The following is a 27,125-nucleotide window of genomic DNA, read 5'->3' as shown; positions in this document are numbered from 1 at the left end:
ACGTTTCGCATAACCCCACTTCAGCCATAACTAATTCGAACGTAGCGTCGACAGAAGGTACCCGATTTAACATTATTACTCCCTAATATCATTACCATTACCTTATTTATATTAAAGAAAACGTGTCCCTCGTTTAGTACCATATTAAATAAATCAATGTATTTTAATTAATTTTAGCTGGTGGCCGAAATTCGACTACAATTTATTAAGTTAATCATATTTCTTTCATAATAGAGCATACGCAATAATTGAAAAATTATATGTTATGTTAATAATACTTGTTTTGACAATACTTATAATATATTTGATGTATAATATTAATAATAGTAATATATTTTTCGTACAATTAAACAATGAAATCACCTCACCTAAATTTATGACGTCAAAACGTCGCAATGTTTCCTGGTGCAATGTTACAGTGTTTACATATCAAGTCATCTCGATATCGCCGCATTTCCAATGAGTTTCTTCTGTCATTGTCTTTTTAAATTAATCTCTTAATATAACTATCCTGAGATGTACAAAATCGCATCAGTACAATGATGTACAATTTATAATCTAAATCTTCTAAATCTAATCTAATTTTTTTTAAATATCTTATTCTAACTTATTTTGAAGTCTATAGAGATTATCTCTTCTTCGTCTTTTAGAGTACTCCGCACTAACGGTTATGGGTTCTAAGGGGATATCGCGCTGAATCAGTTTATTGGATACGTAATATGGGGCAGTCATCGTCGACTCGCAACACTTTATTCTGGAGCCTCTGGAGCATAGCTATGTTATAGTTGCTAAGCCCCGCAGTTCAATGCCATAGGTCTAAATGGGCCTAAGTATTGACTTATACAGCAAAATTTTGTTATCTTTAGATTTACGCCCTATTAGCTAATACATTTGATTTAGTTTAAGCCAAAGCTGTTTGCGTTTTGTAACTATATGTTTTTATGATTATTTTCATGATTATTCAATTTTATTGAGAGACATGTTCTTCTACAAAGGGTGAATGTTACATGGGTAGATTTTGTCTCATTTGCTTTGATGCACGTTTTCAACTACAATCCGAATATGTTAAGATCAAGTTGGAGGTTTCTTGTGGCCGATATATACATTGCCTGATGGTAAAACCGCTGTATCGTCAGCATATGTTGCAACATTGTTTCTTGAGGTCAGTAAGTCAACTGTATACAATAGATATAACAATGGGCCAATAACACTGTCCTGCGTAACACCCGAATATATTGGATCATCTATGTTTGACACCTGTTTAACCTGTTGGGTCACCCTGTGTGACAATAAATTATATGTCGGTGATGTATAATTTCAGCAGTTGAAAGCGCATATGGAGAAAAAACTTTTTCAATTTAACATGCAGTCCAGTGTGCAACATCTTGTCGAAGGCCTGAGATATATCGAGAAATGCAGTGGAGCAATATTTTTTATCGTTTAAGTCTTTATTTGGTTAACTAATCTATGTATTTGTTTTGTTGTTCCGTGTTTATTACGGAAGCCAAATTGATGGTCTGGAGTAATATTTCTCTCTTCTACCATTATTTTGAGTCTCTTAATGTATAGTTTTTTCAAAAAGTTTAGAGATCACAAGTAACAGGCTTATAAGACGACAGGAGGAGACGTCTTTTGATTTTTTCCCAGGTTTCCAGTAAATAGGTCAAAACCAAGAGCTTTTTAACATTGATTTCTTTAACAATTTTTTGTTTTACTTCGTTAACAGTAAATATCTCATGTGGCAAATTCATTTGAAACCGAGTGTTAAGAAAGTCAACTATCTTATTTTCTTCTGTTGTGGATATTTCAGATTGAATTTTCTCTTGTTTTCTTCTGTTCTGCTTTGTTGCCAGTTTTCGCGATATTCTCTTTTTGGCATTTTTTTGTTTAATTGTAGATGACATATAATTAAAATTATGATATGTCGCGCTCTTAGGTATTGTGTACCATGCGACTTCTTGTATAGTTTTTGTTATATTTTTGCTGCTATGTCTGTATATCTTTCTGTTTTGAGAGGTAAATTTAGAAATATTAAACTGTCTAATTTATCTCTAAAAATAGCCAGTTAGTTCTGATGTTATGCAAAGAAGGTGGTTTTGTTTTGTTTCAGAATTAAATACTCTTTTTAAGTGTTTAGAGAAAACTTTAACATTAACCGCTTTATCTTTATCATACCTAGACCAGGTACTGTTGTCAATTTTAATAGGTGGATTATGTTGTTGAGGTTTTTTAATCTTTTTTGTTACTTTCCAGAGAGACTATTCCGTTGCATCAGTTGGCGTTATACTTTCTAAACAGTTATAAATTCCTTTATTTTGTTAATTATTTCTCAGCCTTTTCAGCTCTTTTGTTGCCTTGTTGAATTTTCTCTTGTTTTCTTCTGTTCTGCTTTGTTGCCAGTTTTCGCGATATTCTCTTTTTGGCATTTTTTTGTTTAATTGTAGATGACATATAATTAAAATTATGATATGTCGCGCTCTTAGGTATTGTGTACCATGCGACTTCTTGTATAGTTTTTGTTATATTTTTGCTGCTATGTCTGTATATCTTTCTGTTTTGAGAGGTAAATTTAGAAATATTAAACTGTCTAATTTATCTCTAAAAATAGCCAGTTAGTTCTGATGTTATGCAAAGAAGGTGGTTTTGTTTTGTTGATAATATTTGGGTTGACTGTTATAATAACAGGTGAGTGATCAGATTAGAGATCAAAGCATTGTTCAGCTTTGCACGCTTTGGTCTCAGTATTTTGTGTAACACAAAAGTCTATGGTATCGGGAACCTTATTTCTATCTGACGCCCAATATATTGGCTCACCAGTATAGATAAGCTGTAAATTATGTGCCTTCATTGCTTTGACCAATTTTCTGCCTTTTGGTGTTATTTATCTAAAATCACACATTACATCTTTTACATTGTAGTCTCCTCCGGCAATGAATCTATTACCCAGCGTGTTAAAGAAACCGCGGTATTGTTCAGACTTGTTGCTGTCCACCTAAAAGGACAATAGATAGCACTCATTGTATTAGCCCGTGCACTTCTACACTAGCTACACTGGTGGCTTGTAAATATTCCTCGCTAAATTTCTCTCTTTCACGGTGTTTTATGTTTTCACGGATAATGATAGATGTTCTTCCATGTGATTTATTATCTGTGTGTTTTGTGTGATACAGCTTGTATTTCGGAATCCGTAATTCGAATTCCATTAGCATTCTAGACGGCTATTTTGTTCTTGCTGTAATGGCTTGTCTGCGTACTAGGTTGGATCTGACTGTTGGTTACTGCGTATGCGTATGATATATGAGGATGCTGTTATTGTCTGTGCATATTTTTCTTGATAAAATTACAGCATTATCCCAAATGCATTTACTATATCTGAGTAAGAGTTAATCGTATTGCTTGGGTCGATTTTACGAAGATTATATGTGATTCCTGTATGCAAAATATTTATCAAAGGCTTGGATAACGTCCAAGAATATTCTCTCTGGCAATTCTAGAGCTCTGCTATATAACTGAGCCAACTGTTCTCAATATAGATAATATATCTATAATTAAAATAGCGGTGACAATCGTGATGACCTACGTATGTTTGAAAATTTAAAAACTACTTACAAAATTTACTTAACAATGTGCATCATTATCATCTTGATCAATATAATTTGAATGAGCAAGTTATGAACACTCTAATCCTAAAATAAAAGTAAATATTCATATTGCCGTAAAATGAATTCAATAATTCATAACAAATGTAGGACTGACTTTAAACCCAGGGCGTAAAATAAAAATAATGTTTAATAACACAATTTAACGTCTTAAATATAAAAAAACACAGATCAAAATAAATGATTTAGCAACTAGTTACATAATAGATGGCAAAATAGGTAAAACAAATGGAAACTTGCGAGATCTTGATGTCGAGATGGTCGTTGGTGACAGTTCTGAAAATATTATGAAAACGTACCTGTGCAACTAATGTTTAATGATAAAGTTGAATCTAAAATATACATGAAATATAAATGAAATCTATAATTATCATGACAGATACTTCTAATGTCCGGTAATATTGAAATATAACGCTACTGAGAGTTAAATACTGCCAGCTGAAATTACGGGTAATTAACTTTGCTGGCACATCATAGTACTGATGAATAATAGTATGGATAAATAAATGTACCGACAATTACTGATAACGGATGGTATTGATAATATCAATAGCAGGCGGTGACGATGTTAATCAATAGCAATGATGAAATAACCAGGATTGTTAACAATAATCTTAATCCATAGTACCCAACAACATTGACGGACAATCATAAAAATCAATATTCAACTATGCTATGATGAAATTGTTCACACGGTATAAATGGAAGGTAACGCAATGATAACGACGTACCAGTTCATAGCCTAACACCAACAATAGTGGACGTGCAATGAGATCAAGGGAAGCAAACATACGAGATCCTGGCATTACGGATAGTAGTACTCGTTGAGATAAATCTAAAATCTCCACTCCATCAATACTCTTGCTATTGTGCACTCACTTCTTCAGCTCCAACTGATGATGAAGGTACAATGCGCACTTCTCCTAACTCCGAATTTGATAAACGTGCATTTCGTACAAGAAAAAAAGCTAAAGGCAAATACGCTAGATAATATGTCAACAAGCACCGACAGGGACCACCTCTGTTGGCGTTTATGTATAACATCGATATAGTATATAATATAACCGATAATAGCGATAATTGATGAATGATTGTGATAGCAATAATATACTATCCTAGGATGAAGTATGATATCTGCCCACAGCACGAAGGCAAGATAACGTACTACATACAAGCTTATACCCTAATACTAACAATAATGAACATGCAATGAGATCAAGGGAAGCAAGCACTTGGATCTTGCCATTGCCTACTAACCTTAGGCCTCGCTAGGATTAAGCTAAAGTCTCAAGTAAATAAATAAGCAATACTCTTTCTATTATGCAGTCATATCTTCAACTCCAGCCGATGATAGGCCACACTATAGATTACAGATAGATTCACAGCCACCAAGAGCCAGCAGGAACCACTATCCGTGGCGTTTATGTATGTTTCAAATTATCCATAGATAAAAACTACACATAAGCAAATTTGGCCATTTTAGCGTTAAAAATAGTTATAATTTATATTTACAGTTGCGAGCATAAACCATTAACTTTAATTTACCCTAATTTAAGAATTATAGAGAATATATGAAGATACGAAGAAATAATAAAATAGGGGAGAATAAAATATATGAATGGATAAATAAATAAAGAAATAAATAGAGGATGATCAATGAATAATAAATAGGAAATAGAGAATAATACATAGAAAATAAGAAATAGAAACAACAAATAGAAACTAATACTTAGAGAGAAATAAACGGAGATTTAATAAATAATAAATGGGAATTCAAAAGAGAAAATTGGAAAACTCTGTGAAGAAACTCGCCATTCGATGAAGCTCAACGACAAAATACAGAAAAATCAATTGAATAAGAAAAAAGTTACTCTAAAAGTGACTCTGAGCATCGCGTCTTCAGAAATGAAATCTTATGAAGTTCTGACATCTTTTGGACATGTTAAGATATCACGTCTGCCAAATACAGTCCACAAAAATACATCAACAACGTTGGTAATCATGGTGAGTATTTCTGTTGCTAAGTATTCGCAAAGGCGGCGAATTCTACAATTAAAAAGAAGCGACAATCCCACTTAGATGCTTTATATTATCGATAAAACCTTTTTTTTTAAATATAAATGACCCAAAATTTATTTTATCACTACATAGTATAAAACAAAGTCGCCTTTTCTGTCCCTATATCCCTATGTGCGCTTAAATCTTTAAACCTACGCAACGGATTTTGATGCGGTTTTTTTCAATAGATAGAGTGATTCAAGAGGAAGGTTTATATGTATAATACATGCATAATATATTAAGGCAACATTGCTAATTTTAGAGGTTTCTAACGTGATGTCGTAAATTAACCTATTTTTTTAGGCTTATTTAGCAATTAGCAAAAACGCTGCCTAACCCTACGAGTTAGATCAAATTAATGTACTACAGTATTGTACACCATAAAAAGGTCTACAAAAAAGTCCGCGATGGTATATGTTTATCTTTTAGGGATAACCCACATTAACCATTTTTATTGTTTACTTTTTACGTGAGAAAATGGCTTATTTACGAAGCTATTTTAAGCAATACGGCATTAATCCTTATCGAATTATGTACCTTAAATACAGTGTGCAATTAATATAGATCAATATGGTTCCTTACAGCATGTAAATCAAACAAATATTTCCGGAGATGTTACAAATTTAAAATTTGCGTTTAAATTTGTGTAATGTAATAAAAATTGTATGAATTAAGATATTCCAAAGATAGCAGGAAATCTTCATAGTAAGTATAAGGGAAGAGGAATTGTTTTACTCCAAATTTAATGCGTGCAGGCCAAGGGCAGTAATGAATGAACCAAAAATACTGGATCGATTTTAATCATGTTTTCATTGAGTGACATAGGAATATATATTTTATGCCCATGCAAAGTCGGAGCGGGCCGCTATGTTTTTATATACAACGTTCATATTTTTTCTGTAGTGTATTTAATTTAGTATCAGCATTGCACCCGTGCGAAGCCGGGGCGGGTCGCTAGTTAATTTATAATTACCATAGATATTCGGAACGATTTATGGTTTTCTTGAATAGTACTTTGTCTATATATTGACAAAATATCAACAATTAAATCTCTTGCACTTTTACACTAATTATCAATCAATGACCTACCCTACAAGTTCCTTACACTTATTAATAGGCATGGGAAAGCGGCAGTGATAGGGCTGCAGCTTAGTCTGGTCTATCCAGACGCTCGGTCGTCAGACACGAACATGAATATTTCAAGAGTGCGAACAAATATTGACGGCGTTCGAAATGCCGAGTCCTCATTTGATGACACGTCTGCCGTAATCCCACTTCAGACAACTAAACCGATCGTTGGGACGATTAAGGAGACCCCCCTCCCTACCCGCCGCAGCCATCTAACATCGTGATCCGCCTGTGCGATTCAAATGGCAGAAAATTGGTCTGGTCTCGGTCTAAGGTAGATCGAACACCTATTTTCTTTCCATAAATAATTACTTTGGCGCTCCGAAAACCCCGAATTCTGCTCTGAAGTGGAACACCAAACGTAATTTAACGATTGCAAGACTAATATATAGGAGAGGCTTAATAACTACCTCTCGACCATCACTCTCTCAAAGTAACATATCGTTGGCATCAATATAATAAATAATAACTAAATTGGCACGTCTGTAATGGAACCATAATTAGCTCCAATGAATAATCCATCATAGATTCTCGAGACCTCAAATGAGACAAAAAATGGCGACTAACAAGATCAAAGGAATCAGAACAACTTGTTTATTGAGCTTTAATCTATTAAACAAATTTTACTATCTGGACATAGTCGATTTTTAGAAACAATAAAACAATGAACTCACGTCACCTGAATATATGACGTCAGAATGTCACAATGTTGTCATATCACCTTGGACTTTTTGTTGTACGATTTGTCCTTTGTTTCAAAATAGACCTTAGTTTCGGAGATCAACTCTTCATTCAACAAAAACTTCTTCCCAGTGAGCATTCTTTTGAGATCTGATAACAGGAAAGAGTCGCTGAGGGTCAGATCTGGAGACTATAGTGGATGAGGAAGTGATTTGAAGCCCAATTAATGGATTTTTGCAATCGTTTTCGCTGACTTCTGACACGGTGCATTGTCTTGGCGAAACAGCACTTTCTTTTTCCTCAAATATGTCCGTTTTTCAAACGGTCCAATAACGCTATGTAATAGTCGCTGTTAATGGCACCTTTTCAAGGTAGTCAATGAAAATTATTCTATGCTCATCCCAAAATACAGAATCCATAACCTTGCCAACCGACTGTTGCGTTTTTCCACGCTTTGGATCGGGTTCATCGTATGGAGTATACTCAGATGACTATCGATTGGACTTTCGGAGTGAAATGATGGAGCCATGTTTCATCCATTATGACATATCGACACAAAAACTCTGGTTTATTTTGCTTGACCATCTTCAAACACTGCTCCGAATCATCAACTCGTCATTGTTTTTGGTCAAAAGTGAGCTCGCGCTGCACCCACTTTTCACAGAGCTTTCTCATACCCAAATATTCGTGAATGATATGATGTACAGGTCCAGTTAATATCTTTAGTGTCTGATACTTCATTCAATTTCAATTTACGGTCATTCTAATCAATGATCGACTTTTTAGGGCGTCCATTACGTTCACCATCTTCGGTGCTCATTTCACCACTCGGCATCAAACCAAGTTTTTGCTTCAACTATTTTTCCCTTCAAAAAGCAATATTTTATCAACACACGAAATTCCTTTTTATCAATTTTTTTCATAATAACAAAAGTTGCTACACTCAAAATGTTATAATTCACAAACTAATGATCCGACAGCTGTTAAATTTATACACGCATCTTTTGAGGGTTAGAGCTAACTAAAAACATATAGATTTAAATGTAGTAACGCCATCTATGTGTCAGGCCGGGGACTTTTCAATTGACCTGTTGATTTGACTGACCTGTAACATTGTAGTACATCTAATGCAGATATTTTAACTCCTTTCCACACCACCTGTAGTAATGTTGTATAGTTTTTACCTCGTTTTCTATGTAGTGATATCCTCTGGAAGCCTAATCCAACTAATTAATTAACAAGTTTCTTTCATGTTAAAGCATATTTACCATTTTATGTATAGTTCTTGTTTCCTTCGTTGTTGAGATTCCATCCATTTCCATTTTGATATGAACATATTTCTCCTTATTTGTTTCCTTATTTCTTATTATTATATTATCTCTGTTTATTTGTCTTTCAAAATTCTACTGATATCCTCTATATCTTCTGATTGAATAACAATTATTCATTATCTCCTCATACATAAAATAACAACCAAATGCTCATGTATATTCCAAATAAATAAACACAAATCTTATATATAAGATGACATAATTTTCTATAATTATTCTATATTAATTAGATACACCTTTTTAGTTACTTTTGACTTAGTTGCCGGGAAACTATTAAAGGCACTTCAACGAAAATGACTTATTAAGATCATAGAGAAATAGATATTTAACTTCATAGGGAATTTTGGCGAAATGTTTCGCGACTTCCAACATGTAGATGTCGCTACGTTTAACATAATACTTGTTTTATTCGCTATGTTAAGGGCCGCGACGGAATCTGATTGGTTCATTTCGTTCTATGGTTTGTTTATTTTGCACAGCATATTCAATGTGCCCTATATTGAAAACAGTGTGTTAGCTTTTTATAACGTTTATACATTAAATTATTATTTTATTTTATTACTATATACAAGTCGGTAGTTGAAATGCATTCCCGTTCTAGGAAGTGTTGTGTGCCCGGATTCACAGATAGTGAGGAAATGCATCATCGTTTTCCGTTAAATAAGCGATCTGTAAGAAATGAGTAAAAAAATCCTAAACTGGTTGTTAAACATAAAACAGATTTATGATCGTTACCATGTGAGACATATTTGTGATACATTTAAACTTTTCTTTAAGTGCTTATGAACAATTTAGTGATGGTGAAAATAATACCACGAGCCCAGAAGATGCACAAATGGAAATGGATCAAATACAAAATTATATAGAAAGTAAATTGAAGGAGTCAGTCACATTTCTATTCATAATTGTTACCGTTAATTTCTCAGCTGTCTTACTATATTTGTAGTGCCTATTTCTATCGTTCCAAGCCCACAACCAGGGTGTTCGAAGCAAGTATCATCGACATTTGAACAAACTCCAGAAAGTAATGGTAAAGTTTGTATTCGTTCAGCCAGTATCCTTTTTGCTCATTCTTACTGTTAATTACTCGACTCTATAACTTCAGACCAGATGTTCCTATAAGGGCAAACAAAGTTTTACCTTGTACCGTGTGTATCGTAGTGTACATCTCAGGTTATTTTGTAAAACTTTTTAAAAAAGAAATTAAGAGTGACTTTTGTTTACATATAATTATGAATAAATCAGTGGACCCAGATATTGAGACTGATTTTATAGAGGCAAGACAATATCGCGTGCCCCAGGCTCTAACAAAATTGCTTTAAAATTCAAATGTTTAAAAAAAAGTAAATTTAAAACCCTTCAATTGTACATTCTATAATGATCTTTCGGAAAAAATATTAAAAGTACTAAAGGAAATATGGAATAGATAATTTTGATTTGCAATGTACCAAAGTTTTTTGCTTATGGTTTTATATATATGTATATAATATTTATATTTTATAGGTATATTTATTTTTATATTATATTTATATTTATTTATTTTTAAATGTTATATTTATATGTATATTTTAATGAATTTAATTTAATAAATTTATTTCAGAAAAAAATTGTCTTTTATTTAAATTTCATTGGTTAATTAAACATGACATCAAGGCTGTCACGTGCCAAATATTACTAATGAGCCAATCAAATGTCTTTACAGTAAAATATTTTTCTTACAGATGCCTATAATAGAGATTTAAAATGACCAATCAAATTACTTAAATGGCCTATTATGGCTCTGTCTGGATGCTGGGCAAAGCAAAACTTTCGCTTGCGCCAGAGTCCCCTATTGAGTTGCATCTCTATTACTCTATGATTAAGATATAAACCTAATAAATGCTTCATTCATACCACAAAATGTACAAAGTGGCTGATGCAATTATGATCCCTAAACAAGGAAAGTCACCTCAAAAAAACAGCGTCGCATCGGCCAATATCACTATAGCCTACAATTTCCAAATTATTTGAAAAAACTTGTATTGAAAAGGGTGAAACTTGATGAAAATTATCGACGCAAAATATCAATCTGGTTTCAGAAAACAACATTACAAGATTCATCGGGTTAAAATAAAATAAAATGTGTTTAGATGTTGCTCAAACTTTCGGTAAAAATTGCCATAAGGGTTCAAAGCATAAAAATAAAATGATTTTCCTTGATTTATATTCAAAAATGTCAAAGTCATATATAAAAGACTGATATTTCACAGTCGAACAAGGAGATACCTATTTTAATTTGAAGAAAATATAAGCAGGTTTGCCACATGAAACTGCATTGGGACCAGTTGAAACCTGCTGTAGACGGGACCCCCATCATTCAATGAATGTGTAAAATACAATGCTGGACAGTAAAATGGCGCATTAAAATGAATAAAAATAAATCAGTTTATAGTTATAATATATATATATATATATATATATATATATATATATATATATATATATATATATATACATATATATATATATACATATATATATATATACATATATATATATATATATATATATATATATATATATATATATACATATATATATATATATATATATATATATATATATATATAATAAGTCATATTTTCTATAATAGTATTGGAAGTACTATACGCTTTATATTTCCAACCAAACTGATTCTTTGACAATTTTTTCTTCAAGTTTCCGAACAATTCAATATCAAGCCGATCAAGCAAAATTAAAATTTATTAAATTACCAATAACATATTAATTTCATAATAAAAAAATGGCTTCCTTAATATAAAAAGTTTATGTTCAATTTATTTCTTATATTTTATTAGATATATTATATTTTATTTCGAATTATAGTGATTATTTAATTATTAGCAGGTCAATTGAAAAGTCCCCGGCCTGACACATAGATGGCACTGGCACTTTTTAGTTAGCACTAACCCCCAAAATATGCGTGTATAAATTTGACAGCTGTCGTATCATTTGTTTATGAATGTGAATTGTAGCATTTTGAATGAATCAACTTTTGTTACTGTGAAAAAAATGGATGAAAAGCAATTTCGCGTGTTGATAAAATATTGCTTTTTGAAGGGAAAAAATGCAGTTGAAGCAAAAACCTGGCTTAATGCCGAGCTTCCGGACACTGACCGAGGAAAATCAACCATCAAGTATGCTCAGTTAAACGTGGTGAAATGAGCACTGAAGACGGTGAACGCAGTGGACGCCCAAAAGAGGTTGTCCGACGAAAACTAAAAAAAAAAAACAAAAAATGATTTTGAATTACCGTAAATTGAAACTGAATGAAATCGCAGATACTCTAGAGATATTAACTGAACTTGTACATCATATCATTCACGAATATTTGGTTAGGCAAAAGCTCTGTGCAAAGAGGGTGCGAGCTCACTTTTGACCAAAAACAACGACTTCAACGACGGTCGGAGCACTGTTTAAAGATGATCAAGCATAATAAACTCGAGTTGATGTGTGGATATATGACATTGTATGAAATGTGGCCCCATCATTTGACTCCGAAGTCCAATCGACAGTCATCCGAGTGGACAGCATACGATTAACCCGCTCCAAAACGTGCTAAAATGCGACAGTCGGCCTAACAAGGTTATGGCGTCTGTATTTTGGGATGCGCACGGATTAATTTTCATTGACTACCTTTAAATAGAAGGACCATCAACAGCGACTATTACATAGCGTTATTGGACCCTTTGAAGGACGAAATCGCCGAAAAACGGCCGCATTTGAAGAAAAGAAAGTGCTGCTTTACCAAGATAATGAACTGTGTCACAAGTCAGTGAAAACGATGGCAAAAATCCATGAAAAATCCAAGATACCATTCCAAAAGAAGTTTTTCCTTTGAGCTAAACCATTTATAGAGCAACTTTTTAATTTCAGCGAAGGCGGCCAAATTACGCTATCAAGCGCGTGCCCAATCGATACAAAAAGGTGATAGTCGTGTCAGGTGATTGACGCGATGGAGCTAGGTCTGAAGAATACAGTTGGTACCATAAAGCTTCCCATCCGAGTGATTTTAACATTTTCTTAGGTGGGTATATTGATCAAAACGCGTTAAAAATTCTGCAAAATCACCTTATTACGTTTTCGAATCTATTGCGGACTGATTTCAATCAATGCACAGTTCAAATTGGCAATTTTTCGTTGGTAGCTATTAGTATTAACTATTTTTCTAGAATTAAATAGTCTATAATATACGATACCAACTTTGTAACCGAAGCAAACTAGGTAGAAATGCCTACGTTTCTTATGGTTGAAATACACTCACCGTACCAACCAGCAAGGCTTCTACCAGCGGCTACCAGACAACATTAAGCGGCGTTTTTCTTTTCTTTTCGTTTTCGTTTTTCAGGTACAAAATCTGACATTTTATTTTAGCGGAGCGTAAATTGTTGTAGAAAGCTTTGTGCAAAGTGGTTACGGCACGAGCGCCCTTTTGACCAAAACTTAGATTATCAAGCGTCATAAACCCGAGTTTTTGCGTCGATATGTGACAATGGATTGAAGCATGGCTCCATCTACACTCCTAAGTCCAATCGACTGCAATCCGAGTGGACTGCACACGATGAACCCGCTCCAAAGCATGGGAAAACGCAACAGTCGGCTGGCAAGGTTATGGCATCTGTATTTTGGGATGCGCATAGAATAATTCCCATTGGCTACCTTGAAAAAAGAAGGGCCATCAACAGAGACTATTACATAACATTATTGGATCGCTTGAAGGACGAATTCACCGAAAAACGGCCGCATTTGAAGAAAGAAAAAGAATGTGCTGCTTCACCAAGACAATGCACCGTGTAACAAGTCAGTGAAAACGATGGCAAAAATCCATGAATTGGGCTTCGAATTGTTTCTTCATCCTCCGTATTCTCCAGATCTGGCCCCCAGCGACTATTTCCTGTTCTCATGATAATGCTCGCTGGGAAGAAATGTTCGTCAAATAAAGAGGTGATCGCCGAAACTGAGGCCTATTTTGAAGCAAAGGGTAAATCGTACTACAAAAAGGTATCGAAAAGTTGGAGGGTCGGTGTAGTCAGTTTATCACCCTTGAAGGGAATTATGTTTAATAAAAAATCTAATTTTGCCAAAAAAAATGTGATTTACTATGGTAGGCCGGAGACTTTTAAATTAACCTGTTAAATGTTAATCTATCAAATATCAAAAATTAAAATTAATTTAAAGAATGCATTTAAAAATTTTGTAAATATACAGCAATCAATTTTAAAACCTAATAAATAAACCATTTATCATAAATGGTCGAAAGAAAGTCGACAAGGCGCATGACAAAGAAATCTAATAATTCCATTTCAGATTCATCTTCATGAAAATTTAACTAACATTAATACTAACGTAAAAACTAGCATTTACATAATAGAATTTTCAATAAAATTTCAAAAACGACGCGAACTATTTTCTACGTAGAAAATATCAAATCGATCGAGATCAGATACCAATCAGAGCTGCAATCGAGTTAATGTCTGAGGCAGGATTACGCTGAACGTGTCATCGAATGGGGATTTCCCAATTCAAGAGTTGTCAATATTTGTTGGCATTCCTGAAATATTCAAGTCCGTGTTTAACAGGACAGTGTTGGGAAAGTTCGCACCTAACCATTACGTCATAGGAATCAGATGCCGAAAAAATATCAATAATTTTGTTAGCCGATATATCTCTGTTTCAAAAAAAATTATATTTCATATATATTTAACAGTAACCTTTTAATTATTTTTAATAAAATTTTAAGTAGGTACTTAATTTTGAAGGAAGGCTATAGGAAAATATCGAAAAAAGAATGTTAAAATGAAGTATAACTTGAGCACACGATACGAGGGGACCAACAACCAAAAATAACAAGCGACATTCTACCATATCATTAATAGTAACGGACGTGCAATGAAGAAGACGCGCAATATCCTGCCATTAGGTTTAGTAGTCATCGCTAGTGTAAAGCGAATCACAAATGAATCAATAAATAAAATCGTGCCCTCACTTATCCTAATCCCAACTATGATGGATGTGAAATGACACAATGGAAAGACTAAAGTCAAGCACGCTAGATACGCTGTCACCATCAATCCAGGAGAAATCACTGAGTATCATCAGTGGCGTTTATATATGCTTAAAATTATGAATAATTTATAACTACACATCAGTTACTTTGGCCATTTTAGTTTCTAACATCCCATGGATATTTTGGGATAACATTCATAACAATGTAATTCCTTATAATAGTCTCACTTGCTGAATACCCGCTAATGTCGCTAATACCAAAAATATAATTAAAGCCTTTTTACAAAACACGAATGTTCAAAAATTTAAGAAACTTCTAAAATATCGAATTACCATATGGAAATATAAATACCATAAATATTCAAAACAATTAGTGATATCCTTGAAGGGTATATGTCTTTGTCGACCTTTTAAGAAAAAATATTAAGAACATATAAACAAACAAAACTCGCTCTTACAGGGGAAAATATAACATTTTTTAAAACAATATATAAGCGCCCAATATCAATCATTCTGAATGAAAACGGGCTTAGTCACTAAAGGATGCTTTATTTACTTTAAGGAAAACATTCCAATACACTTTCATTCTAAGTTATTCTTAAAAAGCGATGTTTTTTTTAACTATAAGCACTGCATAAGATTGGAAATTATTGTTTTTCATTAATTAAGTACGTTAGGTCCTTCCTTGGGAAGATTACTCAAGTTGATAATGGATATGAACAGAAATTTAGTTTAAAAATTACAGCAGTCCGAAAAAACAAGATATATTTTATTATCTTTTTTTAACAATTCCGTGACGTTTAGTAGCAGTAAAAATCCAATTTCTATTATATTTTTACATTGGTGAAATAAAAGTAGATATAGCGAAGTCTCAAACTAAATTTCAAGTAAATCGATTCGGTAGAATTCGAGATACCATGTTAAGCGTCTCCAAAAAAAATAATTTCGACAAAACACAACAATAATATAAGTTTGTACTAGGATTGAATCTCGCTGGGGTTAAAGGTTCTTTAATAAAGTTTATAACATATAAAATTTCGGATAGTGTTCGTTAAAATTAAGTGTTTAAAGAGTCGCTAAATAATACAAATGTGCTGCAAGACTGTGCAGTCGCTCCAAGACTACAAATAATTTTTTTAAAAATTTATTTTATAAGTTTCGATATATAATTATTGGTGAATTAGTTCCAGCTGTACGTCACTCATTTTTATTGAAATTTTTAACGATGTCATCTTTAACAAGTATCCCGTCGGGATGCTCTTCATTACGGGCGAAATTACTGTCACTACATGTACAAGGTTTGTTGACATATTTTATATAAATGACAACATATTTGTAAAATATTACAGCAAGTGAAAATTCTACAACGTATATTATAATTATTATAGCAATTACTTTAAATCGTATTAGTGAGGAGGACATGTTTTTGGTATATTTATTAAGCATAATGAATTTTTGACATATTGAATTATACTATGTACAAATGTACCGTCATCTAATGACACACACACACACACACACACACACTTACACATAAATAATAAATTTCAAACATAAATTTATCCTGAAACATAGATAGATCACAAAGTTTATCAAGTTATTGTTACGCTTCGTTATTATTTTTAAAGAATCATTTTCGAATTATTTCACTAAATGAAACTGGTGCTATTTATAGGAGATATGACATTTAAAGGCAAAATAATATGAACACCATGCAATATAGTACAATTTGTTGGATTCTGATAACACTGTCTTCATGTAAATAATGCGAAGCCTATGTATGGCTCACTTTACATGTCCAGTCTTCAAGCTTGTATTTCAATATATTGTAGACTTTGTTCTGAAAATGTTCAACAAGTGATCAGTGAAATATGCGATCTGTTAAAGGTCGAAAGTGTTCGTGCTGGCTTAGGAGGGCGTCTGTGACGAAGAGAGCTAAATACTTAACGTTTCACGAGAAAATATGATAAACAATCAGCGCTAAAGAGAAATAGTGGGCAAAACCCAAAGTTAAATGACTGAAAAACGTTACAGCCAGACAAAATAAAAGTACTGCGACAAGGATGACAGCAGACCTCAACACTCAGTTGAGTAATACTATTTCGACAAAAACAGTATGGCTGGACTTCACAAAGCTAACACTCATAAATTGTTTGCTATTGCGGAACCTATTATAGCGGGAACCAACACTAAACTGCGAAAGAAGTGGTATGATAATTATAAACCTACAATTTGGACTGCCTGCTTCTTGCAGTTAGACAAAGGGGAGATTTTATTATGATATGGGCGGCAATATCGTAATATTCAGCTGGTCCTCCTATTCACATAACTGGCCATCACATTACTGCGTATGCGAAGTTTTTACTATGACTAACATATTGCTGAAAGATTGCCACATTTCAAGATCTTAATGCGGCAATAAAATATGATCAAAGAGTGAGGAATAGATTTCTATATCGAACATCTTTGAAGCAATTGGCCGCAAAGCAATTCATATATTCTAAAAATTAATTCCGTGAAGAATTTCAACTATTTTAAGAAGAACCAACTTGAAAGGGAGGTTTAACATATTTTACTGATAAATAAAATTGAGTATACGTCATGTGTCTATATCCTTTTGCCCATCCCCCGTATAGGCCACTCCACTCCACAACTATTAATAATTGATTGAATTGACAGAATTAATCAAGAAGAAATATATGGTCTTCCATTACGACAATTTATATTTAATGACTACACAAAACTCTAAAAACATTAATTATATAAAGTCAATAAAAGCTTGAGAAAAAAACGTTTTTGGTCAACAGTGACCAATCGCGGCACCCCCTTTTGAACAGAACGTTCTCAAACTCATGCAATATAAAACCAACACATTCCTTTGATACGTTTACGATATTAACTAACTCACGCATCTTTTCAATCATTATCAATCATGATTTTCAATCACTCAAAACGATTTTGTGGATTTTTTTTATGTTTTCTGGTATTATTACGTCCACTGCGTTTTGCATCATCGGTATCCCTACGACCACGTTTAAAGTCAGCATACGAATATTTAAAATTTATTTTTTAATTTTTTCCTCAAGAAGCAGTGCGAAATGAAAACACGATTTTTTTTATCTATTGTTTTGTAAATGACAAAATCAATGTCACTAAATTGAATTCAAAATTAAAATGATCATTGATTAAACTAACATAATACTTTCATGCTGATTAGAAGACTAATTGAAATAGAAATAATACTTCTTTATTAGATCGAGAATTACTCAGCTGACTTATAAAATATCCTGCGAAATTTACGAAGTTAATTTCGCGCAAGTTTAACATTTTACGAAAATATTAAGTTTATTAATGTATCCTCGTTGTTTATACGTTGTTGTTTATTAAATCACCGTTCCAGCAAGAGCTAAATCCCCGTTAGCAGTACACCTACGTTAAAACTATCCGACCGAGCTATCCATAAAGCATTCAAGCCTTTAAATCGACCGTCTTATTAGAGGCATTTTTTCCATCTGCACCGTATCCGCTGATCCCGAAATTTCGCCTCGTCTCCCAGATCCGACTTCCTTCCGGCGAAGGGTCGACGGCGCCCTCTTTCAACCCTTCGCACTAATTACCGTCGGCGTCCGATATTGAAAATTTAATGGGACCACTTTCCCGAGATACCTATAGCTCGGGGTTCCGGGAGGTCGGACCGTAGCCGCTGGATGACCACGTGTTGAATCGATAGACTGGTATCGGTAAAATCTTATCGTGTAACTTGATATTACAGTTATGTTGAGAGATCAAGCCTGTTCCTTATTGTATTAGTTCAATTAGAGGTAATGGACACGATGATTGTATCGATTTATAATAATACTATAATATTATTCATACATTACACATATTGGAAGACTCATTTTTTAATTACAAGTGTGATTACTATAATTTTAGTAAAAATAAAAACCGAAAATGAATATATTCGCCATAATCAAACATCAATCAGAAGCATTACGAAACATTGACGTCACGTTATCCTTACTCCCCCTTACTTGTCACGTCCACCACTGTGGACACGATCTTTTACAGTGCTCAGTTACTCCCTGTAATTTACTTTCGATGTGAAAACTGGTTGTTCACACATATAGACTCGTACTATGTACATTGTTACAATTAGCAATATCTCATTTTACTGAAGTTCCGCTCGACATTATAGAGACCCCAAATATAAGCTCTACAATTAATTTCCAATGCTTACCGTTACGTAACCAACGAAGAGCTGCAGTATGACATCGAAATCAAAGGGATACACGAAGTGTTCCAAGATTTCGCACTAAAACGTGAAATAAGGTTGCTAAATCACAGCAACGTGAAAGCAATACAGCTACAGGACAACACGTAAGAAATCAGAAGATTGAAGCAAACCAAACCACATGAACTAGTTTAGTGTACAAGTATATTTGTAAGTTTAGTTTAAGTAGAATAGTTTTATTCTAATTTGGGAAATACATATTGGTGTACTAATCCCGTACATGCCTTGCTTGTATATTAATGCAAGTATAACAGAATAGTAGTAATAGATATAATAGAGACGAATGTCTCGTGGTTTGTCATCGTATCAGAACACGCTCTCGAATTTGAATGACAAAAAGTGAAAATATTGGCAGATATTGATCGAATTATTGACAGAAGGTAAGCAAATTAATGAATCTAACATTTTCAATATATATAAATTACGTAGAATGTTACGCACCTCCAAGACAATCGATTTTTTTAATGTCCATTGAAACAGAAAAAGGTTTCTTAAGTTCTTACTTATCGAGACATTTATTTTGCTTTTAGTGCAAGATGACTTCAAAAATCAAATGTTTTGACCGACGAGCAACCACCTCAAATAGTTGAAAATGATATGGAGGTATTATCCAATTCAGATGATGGGTGATAATCGGAAAATGCTTATAAATAGTTAGTCAATAGACTTCCTACTTATCTTGTATTTATACCACGTAAGATCGAGAAAATAGTCACTACACATAATCATCAAGAGCATGTAAGCTCTTGATGATTTCTGGTCAATTATTAGATGGAGTATAAAAAACAAACCGAATTCCTTCGAGTTCGAAAAAATATGTGATGGATCTTTTAGCATTCCGTCCGTACGTACGACCGTCTCTGGTAGAAAATACAATAGGTAATAGAGCTCACATTGAATTAAAACCGTTAAAGCAATTCACGTTCGATAGTTATGGTCATTTTGTTGAATTTGATGAAAAAAAAAAGAATCTGGACGTTGTAAACTGGAAGGCTTCATAGTTCTTGCATTATATGTAGTATACGTTTATTTATTATATATTTAATTTATATTTTTAAAAGGCCGAAATTGTTTTCTAAAATTTCATAATACATAGCTTGGTTGTTTAAATTTTTTCGTTTTACTTTAGGTGTTGAACGCCCAGATTAACTTTATCCATTGGAATGGCATTTTTTTGGAAAAAAATACTATAAAAGACGACCACAGTTGAAAAAAAAATTGCACAAATTTGGAGGATTTGGCCCCGAAAGGGTTAACGTTTCCTAACCATCATTTTCACATTCCCATTTCTGATTTCAAAAATCGAGTTTGTAGTTTTACTACTAATGAAAAGAAAGCATAAACGAAAACATTAAACTGGGATGTATCAAATCAAATTATCTAAATTTGCCTAAAAATGATACGACGAGAGTAACTGTAATGGCAAAAATCATTTAAAAAAATTTCCGGAATTTTTATAGAACTGAATGCGTATTCACTAACGATGACATGCGGTAGAATATTGAGGACATCAAGTAATAAGTATAACACTTGAAAAATCAATGAGTGTAGATAATAACTCTAAAAATACCCAATAATAGCCCAGTTCAGAACTATGAGAATAATATTATTAAAATCAAGTCTTCCATATTTGTTAAGGCAAATCAAAATTGTATCGATAGTAAACCTACTGTTATGATAATAATTTGCAAAATACAGATGCAAATCTATTTGACAGAGCTATCAAAATATTAATTTTACATAGTTATGTGCTATACCAGTATTGTACCAAATTACATTTTAATATTTGGGCAAATAAAATGCACAAATTATAATTTTGAAGTTTATTTTACTCATAGCCTTACAAACTTATAAGCACATGCAACTGCAATACTTCATCATGTACTTTACGAAATATGTGTCTAGACGTGCTTTAACATTAAATTATCTTATGCATTCTTAGACTAGATATCTTTTTAGTTGCTTTTATATTACTTGACTTTGTAGCATTCTTATTAATATATTGTCTATACGTAATTTTAAAATTCGAAATATTTAAAATTTCTGTTTGTGATAACAGACACATACCAAGCTGTAAAACCTTGAAAAATCACATTGTTCGATCACATATCTATCAGTTACCCTTAACTTGTTGTAATATAACTCGTCGAACTATTTGATGCACAAGAAACCAGATATTTGATGTTGGTTTTAAAAATCAAATCATGATGGGATTGACTTGTTGAAGACTTGAATTCTTTTTTGTATTTTAAAAATATATTGTTGTTCTACTGAGCTGATTTTCCATCGGGTTTCACATATCCCCTGCAAACTCCTCAATAATCCATTTCCGTCACGAACGCTCTGATCTCGTGTCCATTACAACACTGTTAATAATGGGAGTCATATTCGATCGTGGTCTCACCTGAAATCACTTTTCATGCTGCAATCGCTTTCCCATCGTCGCACAGGTGCTAACCAGGATTCAGTAATGAAAATACACATATCGATCATCCTTCTCAAAGTGGACTATGGCCCTCTCTAATTCAACGTTGCCCTCAATACCTACCGCGAGCACTTGAGGTCATCCAAAACTCGACACTCAGAATATAGTTGGGTGCCTTGACTTGTTGATCATCACCAATAACAAGCTTGTGCAGACTACATCTACCATTTCTCTTATTTATCGCCGAAACTACCTCCCCTTCAAATTCGCGATAATATCGACTACGCTGCCTTCTTCCACTTGAATATATTCATGGATTCATCCTGCTACCTCTGACTAGCTCCCCTCTATCCCAGCACTTCCTCTGTTATATTTTTTTATTTAGCTCCCTTTATTTATATCTAAAACTTTAAACTGCTAATAATTATCGTGTTTATTTTTGCATACTTCAGCCTTTCTGTCATCCTGAACGTTGACATTTCGTTGTTGACATTCATTTTATCTATACACAAATCTTTGTCACGTCATTTTTATAGAATGTCCAGTTTTAACCACAAAAGCACAATTGTATATACATAGTTTGTAATTTTATATACATAATATACAATTGAATAGTTGCCAAATGGCAATAAAATCATCAAAAGCGACAAAAAAGTAGTAAACAGTCAATGTTCATTAAGTTCCGTTAGAAGACCATTTTCTTCTGTCTGGTACGGACTTCATACATACAACACATTAAGTATAATTTTCCATATACCATCGATACACATTAGAATGTTTAATTATAACACAAAATTATTAATATAATGTATAAATAAGACATCTAAAGAACAAATTACATTATTTCAAACGTCATTTTTCTTTTAGATCCATTTTCTTGCAGAAATATATTTTATCCTGGTTAAAGTAAATACATGGAATTGTCATAAGTAGTTTTTCAAAATTAGTTATCCTGCGTACAGGATAGTCATATTCCTTCCTAAACACCTAGAAGCATTTGATTCATTAGCTTTGGAAACTGAAGAAAAATTGTTGGTAGTTTGAGCTCGGTGTCTATGCAATAGGTTTTGTAGTTCAAGATTTTCTCAGGCCGTCCTTTGTCATTGACATCCAAATTATCACTTTTAAATAATTTAAACCAAAACCAATGACATAACTATAAGTTTCTAAAAATATTTGATGGGATTCGGTAGCACATTTTTTTCAAACTCAAAGTAAATAATATACCGAATAACTCAATAAGAGTAAATTGAAAATTGTAAATACCGAATCCATCGAATATAACAGGTTCAGTATTATTTTGCAGTTGGTACTTAGTATATTTTCACCAGTAATCAAAATACGTGCAAGCGCCTAATATAAGCAGTATGTTAACTACAAAACCTACAATATGTAGGGCACATATCACGTAGCCCTCGTACATGTATGAAATGTAAAAACCAAAACTAATTGTTTCCTGGGATATAAACGTGTATAGAACAGAATTAGGCCAACTGAGTCTAAGCATTAATAATTGAGAAGATTAATATACTGGAAATGTTCCATCTGTAATTCAAACTGTATATATTTAATCACGTATGCCTGCTTCCTAATACAGAAAGTATTTACGCCCATAAGGCACAGCATACGTAGTTAAAGCGGGTTTAGTGTTAAAATATCACTCAATTCCAACGCTTTGTGATTGAGGATCGAAGGGATATTTTATTTATCACTTTATCATTAAATATTGATGGTATATTATGGTAATGGATGATGATAATTTAATTGGTAAATATAAAAATTTCTATAAAGTCAAATTTAATTTTACACGTTTATTCGTGTTCAAGTACTTCAAATGTTAGCTCTAGAAAAAAAAATTATATAAAGACTAAGCTAAGAAGAAATGCAAAGTATAATATTTTGTAATAAATAACGTCAGAATAGAGTAAAACTGCATTAATACACACAAATCTTAACAATAATAATATATAGAATCTATGTAATTAAAAATGAATCGCCAAAATGTATGAACGCGTATAGTTTCAGAACCACCGTGCCAAATTCGAATTTTTTTTTCGTTGTGTTCGTTATTTTCAGGACAAAGTTTCTACAGAATAATTTAAAAAGTGTAGCTGCCTTGAGGTATGTCGAATTTTACATCGTGGAATAACTATATACAAAATACCCAGAAGTATAATCCCAGATGTTGAACACGGGCGGAGTGCTAGCAGCGCTAACTAGAACACTATAACGAATATCAGGCAACCCCGAGACGTTTATCTGAGAGATTATTGAAGGGTATTTTCGATCATTCAGTACCGACCATCGTTTGGTTTAGACGTGCCACCATCGACTGCCCAAGCCTCCTCACCAGGTAACACCACTGCCAGCCTTTTTCTTACCACTTGTATTTTCACATTATTATATTATTTCAATAAATAACGGTCACATAATGTAAACACCGCTCTTTCACTTTGTTTTACCTCCATTCACTGAGCCATATCATTTACCCTAATAAAGATTTAGAATTATCAAAGTACTTTACATTTAAATATCATAATATGCAGAGAGTCATACCGAAGACAGTTGGATTAAAAGATTAAAACATTAAAAGATTATCGTTATTTTTTAACATACAGGTCTAAATATAAAGGGACTCAACTTAGTGAGTTTTTTTAACATTTTTAAAAGTTAGCAACTCTACTAAATACACATAAACAAAATTCTAGGATAATTTTAAGCATAAACTGCTTAACATTGGGTATGGTTGAATGAAAGTGATTCAATAAAACATCAGAAGACATCCATTTTATAGGGATATGTTAAAAACCTCAAATAAACAGATAACAAGTCAATTGAAAAATGCCCGGCCTACCATAGTAAAACAAATTTTTTTGTTAAAATGAGTTTATTTGATTTAACATAATTCCCTTCAAGGGCGATACATTGATTATAGCGACCCTTCAAATTTTCGATACCATTTTTGTAGTACGATTTGTCTTTTGCTTCAAAATTGGTCAAAATTTCGGCGATCACCTCTTATTCGATGAAAATATCTTCCTAGCGAGCAGTTCGAAGGCCAATTCATGGATTTTTGCCATCGTTTCCAGTAACTTGTGACACGGTGCATTGTCTTGGTGAAGCAGCATTTTCATTTTCTTTAAATGCAGCCGTTTTTCGGTGACTTCGTCCTTCAAACGGTCCAATAACGCTACGTAATAGTCGCTGTTGATGGTCCTTCCTTTTTCAAGGTAGCCAATGAAAAGTATTCCATGCATATCCCAAAATACAGACGCCATAACCTTACCAGCCCACTATTGCGTTTTCTCACGCTTTGGAGCGGATTCATCGTGTGCAAACCACTTGAATGACTATCGACTGGACTTTGGAGTGAAGTGATGGAGCCATGTTTCATCCATTGTCACATGTCCACGTAAAAACTTAGGTTTATTAGGCTTGATCATCTTCAAACACTGGCACCCGCTTTACACAGAGCTTTCTCATACCCAAATATTCATGAATGATATGATGTACACTTTCAGTTGGTATCTTTAGAGTATCTGCTATTTCATTCAATTTTGAATTACGGTCATTCAAAATCATTTTGTGGATTTTTTTATGTTTTCGTCGGTAACAACCTCTTTTGGGCTACCCACTGCATTCACCGTCTTCGGTGTTCATTTCGCCACGTCTAAACTTAACATACCAATTCTTGATGGTTGATTTTCCTAGAGCAGTATCCGAAAACTTGGCATCAAGCCAAGTATATGCTTCAACTATATTTTTTCCCTTCAAAAAACAATATTTTATCAACACGCGAAATTCCTTTCTATCCATTTTTTTCATAATAACAAAAGTTGCTTCACTCAAAATGCTATAATTCACAAACTAGATCCGAGAGCTGTAAAATTTATACACGCATACATCTTTTGGGAGTTAGGACTCACTAAAAATATATGGACTTAATTTTAGTAGCGCCATCTGTGTCAGGTCGGGGATTTTTCAATTAACCTGTTAATATGCGAGTAGCATTACAAAATGTCATATCGCCGAAAGTGTTCACAAAGGTATTGTTAGACGTTAGTAAAGCAAATATTCCTGTTAACACTTCCATTGGTCGCATTTCGTTTCCACAATTTATACCGCCAAAAGTAGAATTAATTTCGGAAGTTCTCCCAAATAATGATACCAATTACAAAAGCCTGTATTAGTTTACCGAACGAGCCATTTTAGCGGATAAAAATAAGGATATAGACAATTTGAATATAAAAATTCAAATGAATGGATAAATTCATTCATTTAGGTCGATCTATTCCATTACCGATCCAGATGAAGTCGTCGGTTATCCAACTGAATTTATAAATTCATCACAAGTTACATTCACAAGAAGTTCCATTCACAAGTTACAGCTCGATGTTGGTTCGTTTATGTGTACCATTCTCTTCATTAGATGCAGCAAAGCACATATGCAGAAAGTTTATTTTATCATCTCTATTGTATATGCAATGCCATCTCTGGCATGAGTTTAACATGATATAAACTACGTCTGTAGTACATATGGTTTATTTAAAATAACAGTGAACTCATGTCGTTCAAGATGTTTAATGTATTGCCTATCGCAATGTGTAAATTCGTTCAGACAATAGCTTCCTTTTAATTTTATTTTAGTTAAAAATGGATATAATGCTGCCTGATACATTCAAGCAAACAACCGATTCAGCCTACAAAAGTCGTCCGATTGCCAGATGTCTGCAGAATTGGTCAAAACATTAATGATTTTTATTTAAACTTCACTTTTAATTATAAAAGTTATGAAAAGTTGTTTCGGCGCTTTGCTTGCGTTGATAAATTTAAAATCGCTGCTTATTTTTATTCAAATTGAAAATTGCCGAAACAGTTAGATAAACATAGTTGGAAACGGATTGTTACACAAGGCTGTTATTAAGGAATGGTTTGAAATACGTAAATTAAATTTTTGAAACCGTGCTAAAAAGTTAATTATTTCAAAATCACTACTCGGTAAATATAAATGAAACGTTTAGTTGCATTTTGGGTAATTTAGTGTTTTAGAAGTAAGCCTGAAAAAAGATGGCTGAACAATATGATCACAAAATACTATGTCTTCCTGCTTTTAACTGCATATTCAATCCAATTGAATTGATATAGGGTGTGGCAAAGAATACAATTTATTTTCTCTCTTCCTTGAGTAAATTATTACCTAAAGACGAGTTATTTAATTGATAATAAAGAATACATATATATACATTTACAAGATATTAATTAATTAGACTTGGGAAATACTTCAATTAATATAATAATTTCTTCAATGTTTCTTCAATTAATGCTCATTCAATTATTTCTTCTTCATTCAATTCAATACTTTCTTCTCCAAAGAATTCAATACTTTCTCTCAGCAATACTTTATTGTTCTCGTTTTCAATAACACTCTTTCCCTTGGTGTTCATGCATATTACTGACAGACTATCTTGTCGTTGTGGATGCACAGTGTCTTATCGCTGAAGCTCCTT

The 27,125-nt window shown here is 33.0% G+C and overlaps 1 protein-coding gene across 4 annotated transcripts in view; it reads left to right on the top strand.

Moving 5' to 3' along the window:
- Positions 1–27,125, top strand: part of Scgdelta (Sarcoglycan delta) — a 163,348-nt gene that overhangs the window by 77,594 nt on the left and 58,629 nt on the right. The gene's annotated exons all lie outside the window — the stretch shown is intronic.

The sequence above is a fragment of the Rhynchophorus ferrugineus genome, unplaced genomic scaffold (assembly GCF_030347505.1).
Source record: "Rhynchophorus ferrugineus isolate W39M unplaced genomic scaffold, kcgeb_rfMv2 rfM11, whole genome shotgun sequence".
Taxonomy (NCBI): Eukaryota; Metazoa; Arthropoda; class Insecta; order Coleoptera; family Curculionidae; genus Rhynchophorus; species Rhynchophorus ferrugineus.
The sequence above is the reverse complement of the archived record's forward strand: the minus strand, read 5'-3'. Positions and strand labels throughout refer to the sequence as shown.